This window comes from Danio aesculapii, chromosome 7, assembly GCF_903798145.1.
Source record: "Danio aesculapii chromosome 7, fDanAes4.1, whole genome shotgun sequence".
NCBI lineage: Eukaryota > Metazoa > Chordata > Actinopteri > Cypriniformes > Danionidae > Danio > Danio aesculapii.
The window spans coordinates 68,637,885-68,646,962 of record NC_079441.1 but is presented as its reverse complement, the minus strand read 5'-3'; the positions used below and the strand labels follow the sequence as shown (position 1 = coordinate 68,646,962).

Sequence of the window (9,078 nt, the reverse complement as noted above, 5' to 3'; positions counted from 1 at the left end):
TATATACTTCCATACAGCTTAAAGTGACATTTAAAGGCTTAACTAGGTTAATTAGGTTAACTAGGCAGGATAGGGTAAGTACGCAAGTTATTGTATAACGATGGTATAAATATTATCAGACATGCTGTGTCTAAAATTTCCTTGCCTTGTTAAACATCATTTGGGAAATATTTCAAAAAGCTAAAAAAACTAAAAGGGGGTTTAATAATTCTGATTTCAACTGTATATATATATATATATACACACACACACATATATATATATATATATATATATATATATATATATATATATATATATATATATATATATATATATATATATATATACATTTTCTCAATAAATCTTGTTTTTATTTTTACAATCGTACTCTTTAATGCACAACATAACATGATATCTAAATAACAATGCATCTGTTTTTGTTTTTGTTTAAATAAATATTGCAAATAAACTACTTTAAGACTAATAAGTCTTAATAAGACTTAATAATAATAAGACTACTTTTTACTACTCCTTTTAGTTTATAAAAACGTAGGTTGTAAGATTAAAGTGCACAAGTCTTTATAATGTTTTAATGTTCTTTTATTTTGAGGCGACAGTGCTCACCCTAAGTTTAAAATGAAATTCAAAAATAACCTATGGAAAACATTGTGGCTTTAAAGAAAATATTTAAGGATGAACTGCATTTAATATTTTTGGATGATTCAATTAAAATATATTACAGTAATTGTATACTACTTGCAAAAAGCTGAACGTGTTTTTTTTTTGTACTTAAAAGTAGGACCTTTTATATTTATGCTTATTTTAAAATTCTATTGTTTTTGAAAAATGGTTTAATAGTGCTGACATGGATTTCCAGCAACTAAAACGTATACCTTAATATTTTCTGTAATTTATTAACTAAGTATCTTTTTAATGGCATTGCAACTTTCTACATTTAAAATACATTAACATAAATATAGTATTGCACACTGAATGCTTTTGCTTGCAGTCGACACTTAAGTGTACTTAAGAGTCCCGGCTAGGTCAGTTGGCACTTGTGTGGAGTTTGCATGTTCTCCGTGTGTTGGTGTGGGTTTCCTCCGGGTTCTCCGGTTTCCCCCGCAGTCTAAATACATGTGCTACATGTGAATTGAATAAACTAAATTGGTGTATGAGTGTATATGTGAATGAGTGTGTATGGATGTTTCCCAGTACTGGCTTGCAGCTGGAAGGGCATTCGCTGTGTAAAACATATGCTGGATAAGTTGGTGGTTCATCCCGCTGTGGTGACCCCAGATGAATAAAGGGACTAAGTCGAAGGAAAATGCATGAAACTTGTAGTCACAATAGTCAAAATAAAAGAACATTAAAACATTATAAAGACGTGTGCACTTTAATCTTACAACCTTCATTTTTATAAACTAAAAGGAGTATTAAAAAGTAGTCTTATTATTATTAAGACTTATTAGTCTTAAAGTAGTTTATTTGCAATATTTATTTAAACAAAAACAGATGCATTGTGATTTAGATATCATGTTTTTATGTTGTGCATTGAAGAGTGCGATTGCAAAAATAAAAACAAGATTTATTGAGAAAATGTATATATATATATATATATATATATATATATATATATATATATATATATATATATATATATATATATATATATATATATATATATATACTGTTGAAATCAGAATTATTAAACCCCCTTTTAATTTTTTTTAGCTTTTTGAAATATTTCCCAAATTATGTTTAACAGAGCAAGGAAATTTTAGACACAGTATGTCTGATAATATCATAATTCTTCTGGATAATATCAATAATTTCTTCTGGAGAAGGTCTTATTTGTTTTATTTTAGCTAGAATAAAAAAAAAGTTTTTCATTTTTTTAAATCCATTTTAGGGTCAAAATCATTAGCCCCTTTATGCTATATTTTTGATAGTCTACAGAACAAACCATCATTATACAATAACTTGCGTAATTACCCTATCTTGCCTAGTTAACCTAATTACCCTAGTTAAGCCTTTAAATGTCACTTTAAGCTGTATAGAAGTGTCTTGAAAAATATCTAGTCAAATATTATTTACTGTCATCATGACAAAGATAAAATAAATCAGTTATTAGAAATGAGTTATTAAAACTATTATGTTTAGAAATGTGTTGAATAAATCTTTCCGTTAAACAGAAATTGGAAAAAAGAATTATATATATATATATATATATATATATATATATATATATATATATATCAATAACAACAAGCAACAAGGGAGATATGACAATTTTAAAGAAGTATAACAATGGCATAGTAAAAAAGAGAGAATGAATCAAGAAAAAAGAGAAAAAGAGGAGAGAGGGCACATGGGAAAAATAATAAAAATAAATGCAGAATATCAAATAAATCATGCTTCAGGCGTTTTAACTGCTTTCTTGATCCGAGACTGAAATTCACGTATTAATTTGAGTTCTGATTTCACTTGCAATAATTTCCAAGTACTTGATTTAGTAAGAATTTAATAGCAAAAAAAACTCACTTTCTGAATATTTTTAAAGCGGTATATTATCTCATCTGTTTAAATACATAAGATGCATTACATTCTCCATTCTACGTTCACAAGATGCTGTTCTTCAGACCCGATAAGCTACCCAGTAAGACAATTGCCTATTATTTTTCGTTGTTTCGTCCAGTTTGCATCAGACAGTCGTACTTATCCTAGCTGAAGCGCTGTCCCAGTTTTTTATTTATTTATTTAATTTTTTCTAAAAGGCTGCACAGTTGTAGCTCGCTAGTGTTTGAAACACAGCCACCGTAATGAGTTACCGCACCGTGTCTGTAGAGCCAGCAGAGAAAAGTGTGAGAAAGCAAAAGAAACCCCTCCCTCCTCGGTGCTGCACTGGGACACACAGACTGCAGTGCACACTGTGTAGTGTTGATCAGAGGCGGAGTTTCACCTCAGCACCGAAACCAGCTGAAAAAAAAATTCAGGTGTCCGCAGTTCAGTCACTCAGTCAGTAACTCATATCAGTAACGCATGCAGGACTACTGCGGGGACCAGAACGCGGTATTTTAATTCACTAAAGAACGAGTGAAAACAATATTAAGCCATAAGGACAAGCGCGTTTTATTGTGTACGGTGGTGTGTTTGTATTGAACATCTTTTCCCGGTGTGTTTTCGTGCGTCGCTTCCGCTTTTTTTCTCTCGTTCAGCAGCCAAATTTTTGTCAGGACTTCAATGGGAATTTCACATTCTCTGTAAACTGTTTCACTTGGACACTGAAAGGAATATCAAGTCAATTATCGTTCGTGCGGTGAGTACATGTGTGTCTTGTCATGTTTGTACGTTTTGTTTTGGTCAAACTTTTCTGCGCCATGTTTCAGTCGTCAGTGCGCATGTGACGGAAATGCACCTGAATCAGGTAGACGCACCTCAGCGTTTGTGTCAAAATAGTTTAGCTTTACTTGACAAACCTTTAAACGTTCTGCTTTTGTTAACATTAATATTTAGTTGACATTAAGATGTAACTTACGACGTTGTGTGTAAATGTAAGCTACTAACATTAAAGTTTTCATTACTTGACCTCCATGTCACTACTGCTGGGTCGACTATTCAGTTTTAATGTATATACTGTATACTCTACCGGACAAAAGGTGGATTTTAACATGTTTTAAAATAAGCTTATCCTACTCGCCAAGGCTGCATTTATGTAATCAAAAATACAGTTCAAATTGTAAAATTGCGAGATGTTATTGCAGCATAAAATATTTGTTCAAAAGTAGTTTATAATTTAATTTAATAATTTATTCCAGTGATTTTAATGATGAATTTTCAGCTTCATTACTCCAGTCTTCAGAGTTACATAATCTTTTAGAAAGAACTCTAATGTTGTTGTTGTTGTTATTATTATTATTATTATTATTATTATTATTATTACTTAGCTAAGTCAAGAAAACAAATATAAAATATTATTTAAAAATATATATTATGCAGTTTTGTCATTAAAAATATTTTCTAAGTTTTCTTAGAAAGATATGAAGAGTTTAGATGCAAATCCTCTATATGCCATTAGAATTTTTCTTCTTAGATTTGCATTTTACTCAGCCTCCTATGTTTATGGTCAGTTATTTCACCTTAAAGGCAATGACAATAAAATATTCATCATCTTAAAAGTGAAATAACTGATCATAAACACAGGGGAAAAAATGGTTATTTTAGAAGAGAACTTTAGACGGCACTTAGAGACTTTTGCATCTTCATATGGATACATATTTCGGTGGAAAATTTACAGACATGCTTATTTAATGGCTAATTACATATACATTGTTGTTCAAATGTTCCATATAAAATATTCTTGTTGGGCCCTTAAAGTGAAATTTATCAGACTTGTTCTTAAATAAATGAATCAAATAAATAATAATTAGCTTAAAGCTTCTTCCTCAAATAAACTTTTAACCCAGATATGTAACTTAAAAAAACAATTCAACTTGTATTCATCTATCTATCTATCTATCTATCTATCTATCTATCTTTCTATCCATCCATCCATCCATCCATCCATCCATCCATCCATCCATCCATCCATCCATCCATCCATCCATCCATCCATCCATCCATCCATCCATATATATATATATATATATATATATATATATATATATATATATATATATATATATATATATTCACTTAATTCACAAACATTCTGATTAGGAAAATAAATGATTGCGGTATGAATGTTTGATTAGTTCTTACATGAATTAATTTTATTCATTTTATTTCTGGGCATTTTATTTCATTTTGTTGTTCTATTTATTTATTTATTTTTTCTCTCTAGAAGCATAGATGTTGTAGTAAAGCTATTTCATCTTGGGATGCAAATGCTCTTCATTCGTTTCTTTGCCATAGACATTATAGCTGATTAAATTGGCTCCACACACACCTGCCAAAGCACTCTTCTCATTAAAGTTTGCTGCCTGTGCGTTTCATCTCAACACCATGCGATTGCAGAAGTTTGACTCTTATGCACAAGAAGCTGGTTTATATCCACTTATTTTGGGCTTATTTAGTCAGACAAGAAAACGAAACTGCATATTTATTTTGGTTATATTCTTATTTTGTTTGTTTTCATTGTAGCGCTTCGTGTTTAAGAAAAGTGCATTGTCAATAAAATGTATTATTATTATTATTATTATCATTATTATCATTATTAATATTTACTTTCTCACTGATCTCTATCCATAATAATGCAACATAGGCTCATTCTGAAAATGAAGCCCTATATACATTTCTGGAGATTGTGATTTATGTAGCCAGCGGTACGTATGGCTGCATTTCGTTTTTAAAACGAACACTACGGGGCGGTATCTTATCGTGCTTACCAGCTGACCACTTGCTTCCATATTGTATGTCGACCACGGCGACGGGGTTCAAGTCTGGCGAAGAATGGTTCAAGAAAGTTAAATAAACAGCTAAACGGTCAGTAATATGTTTTATTATTATTTGCGAAGGATAGAATAAATAGTATATATTGGAAAAAGCTGCAAATAAATTAACAAACAGTTTATCCTGTTCAAATTAATAGCTATTACAAAGAAATTGAGTCAAGTTATCAAATCTCATTAATATTTTCCTCACTGTATAACTTAAACTTTCTGATCAAAGAGCAACAAATGAATCTCTCATTTAGATTTTTCATTTGATTACATTTGATTTTCACTTGATGCATTAAATAACTGGTGTCACTTGAAAAATGCCTTCGATTGCTTTCCTTATTGTTTATGCTCATTTAGGACAAAATTTGTTGTGTTTAAAAGAAAACCCACCAATATCGACTTCTTTAGATGTTGTTATTGTTATTATTATTAATTGTGTACATGTCTGTTCAAACACGCACCCAAAACCCAGACTTACTCTTCGCTTCAAATCGCATGTACGGAATCCGTATGGGAAACGGCGTCTATTTACCACTATGGAGCACGTCAGCTGACAGTCACGCACCGCTACATGACTGTTTCAAGGATTGCATAGGAGGAGCAACAGCACCTGCAATGGAAAGGAAGAGAATCCTGCCATTTTTATATTTATTTCAAAGTGTTTTCATGCCTAAATAAAATGAAAGCACAGAACAGACTCTCATTTAAGAGCAAGGGGCGTCCCCTGGTGGTTCGGAGGTATGGGTTGCATATAGGGAGGATTGGCGCTTTGATATTCATTGCCACCCCTCATGGAAAGATTAAAAATGCTGGAAAATATTTTTACGGGATGATAGCGGATCGAACAAAAAAAAAAAGTAGAATCTCAGGAAAAACGGGAGGGTTGACAGGTATGTTAATAACAGGGTGAGAATGTGGTAAAATCTGAAAACGGGGTAAAAATCACGTTTTTCATGATTGCTTTTGAAAACACTGTTTGGGTTTAGGAAAGGGTGAGGGCTGGTCAGTTGGGGCTTTTGAAAACACTATTGGTTGGGTTTAGGGAAGGAGGAGGGTCGGTTAGTCAGTCGACAGCGGCCTCTGGTGGATTTATACGAGAAGAGCAGGCGAGAATGGCACTCGGGAGAGAAATTTGAGATCTCAAAAAGCGTACACAGCGGCCTCTGGCGGATTCATGAAAACAAAAACAACAAAAAAAACTTACCTCCTGGGACGTATTTGGCGCTCTCCAGAAATGTATATAGGGGTACGTTGTCAAAATGAGCCTGGATTGTAATTGTGTCATTATTTACATTTCCGAAATTCTCATGTCAGGGTGACTCTGAAGTTTAAGTAGGGATGATTGCATATTAGTACTCTCCAATAAGTTTAAAGCTAACGCACTTTTCTTTAGCATGTATATGTGCTCTGTCTACATTTCTCCCACCGCCATTGAGTAGTGATGGTATGCGGCAGAACCTGGAAGTTAATGGAATTGTCCAGGGAGGAGTTTCGTGGTAAAGCTAGTTATGCAGATCGTGTTTGTGTAAACAAGGATGATTTCATACGTACCATGTGCTTGTTCTGTGTCTTTTGCATAGGCGTATTCAGTATGCATGAATGTGCATGCGTGAGCTTGCATGACTGTGGTCAGGCTTAATGATGATGTCACATTTATGAATCATAACTGGAAGGACGACTTTACAAATGAACATTTTGTTTTAGGATGTGGGTTGACTCATTTTGAAAGACAAACAATTTAATGTAACTTTTTTATATGTAGATACACTGTAATTCAATACTACAAGATAAACACATGACTCGTTGTGCAGGCTTAATGATGATGTCACATTTACGAATCGTAACTGGAAGGACACTTACAAATGAACATTGTGTTTTGGGATATGGGTTGACTCATTTTGAAAGAGAAACAACTTAACGTAGCTACACTTTTCCACTCAATGTTATAAGTGCATTGGTATTTAGTACTACGAGATAAACGTATGACACTTTGTGCAAGCTTATTGATGATGTCACCTTGATGAATGATAACTGGAAGGACATTTACAAATGAATGTGGTATTTTGGCATGCGAGTTGACTTGTTTATTAAAGAGAAACAGTTTAACGTAGTATTCCACTCACAAATTTTGCAGATGCATTGATATTCAATACTACAAGATAAGCATGACTTTTTGTTCAAGCTTAATCTTCACCGCTTAGTATTGTCTTTTGCACCATTAAAGGTGCTGTGAGTTTTTTACTCTTCTAAAGCATAGAAATACCATATGTTTGCAGATATTTAAGAAACATGCTAAGTGAACATACTTCTTTATCTGAAAAACAATGCTGAAGTCAGATATTCTGCTTTGTAAATGTGTTTTCCGTGCCCGAACTCTCTTTGTTTTGGTCATTTTAACCTGCCCAATGCTACTTTAGCCAATTATATTTCAGCACCCTGGGTTTCCATCGTGGAAAACGTTTTATTTCATTCATTAATTAGTTCATTCCTTCAGAAAGGCTCCGAAAGCATGCGTCCGTGACTAGTAGCAGACTACAAAATGACACGTAGATTCACTTCCACGTGAGGTTTTTAATTAGCAAATGCTATAAATATGAGTGTAAACATTAGGTGAGCAGGTTACATTGCAACCACGTGTCCTAACAACACGCTACATTGTTGTACGCCTTGCGCATTGTCGTGCATTTATACTTCTGCATTCTGTTTGTGTTGCTCTGCAATGACGCTTCCGAAACACTAGCTGGCAGTAGGTTCCTCTGTGTCGAGTTTCTTCGCAGGTGTTTTGATTTTTCTGAATGCTTCTCAATGTAGAAGTAGCTCAAACTAGCTCATTTTGATGAAGGAACTGACAGACGTGCACTAACTTTAATCATAATGTACATCATTTTTTGTTGACATGTCGGGCTCTCAGGAAATGAGCGAGATAATGCAGCTGCTAAAGTAAAGCAAGTGGTGAACAAATGCCAAATTCCTCCATCAGAGATGAGACCTTTTATCAATGTTTTTATTTTAAACAAGTGGAAAAAGGAATAGGATGCTTTAGAAAATGATAAATTACATGATATCCAATCTGAAATCTCACACAGAGTTTTAAGACATTTTGAGACCAGATTTGATCACGTGGTTTTTACCAGATGTCGTATTGGGCATACTAGAATAACTCATGGTTTTTTGCTCCAAGGTGAAAACCCTGCTCAGTGTTTGTGCTGCAATTCCTCTTACTATAAAACACATTTTACTGGACTGTCCTCAATTCAATTCAATTCACCTTTATTTGTATAGCGCTTATACAATGTAGATTGTGTCAAAGCAGCTTCACGTAAAAGGTCACAGTAAATAGGAACAGTGTAGTTCAGTTTGTAGTGTTCAAGTTCAGTTCAGTTCAGCTCAGTTCAGTGTGGTTTAATAATCACTACTGAGTCCAAATACTGAAGAGCAAATCCAACGATGCGCAGCTCTACAGATCCCGAACCATGCAAGCCAGTGGCAACAGCGGAGAGGGAAAAAAAACTTCACTTAATGGCGGAAGTGAAGAAAAAAAAAACCTTGAGAGAAACCAGGCTCAGTTGGGCACGACCATTTTAATTTCTCCGCTGACCAAACGTCATGTGCAGAGCTGCAGTCTCAGTGGCGGAGGCTGGAAGCTGGCCTCAGCGAA

The 9,078-nt window shown here is 33.6% G+C and overlaps 1 protein-coding gene across 1 annotated transcript in view; it reads left to right on the top strand.

Moving 5' to 3' along the window:
- The first annotated feature begins 2,923 nt into the window (after window positions 1-2,923).
- Window positions 2,924-9,078, top strand: part of LOC130231468 (inactive ubiquitin carboxyl-terminal hydrolase 53) — an 88,890-nt gene continuing 82,735 nt past the window's right edge. The window contains exon 1 of the mRNA XM_056460801.1: window positions 2,924-3,298. The gene's annotated coding sequence lies outside the window, so the exon portion shown is untranslated. The remainder of the gene's footprint in view (window positions 3,299-9,078) is intronic.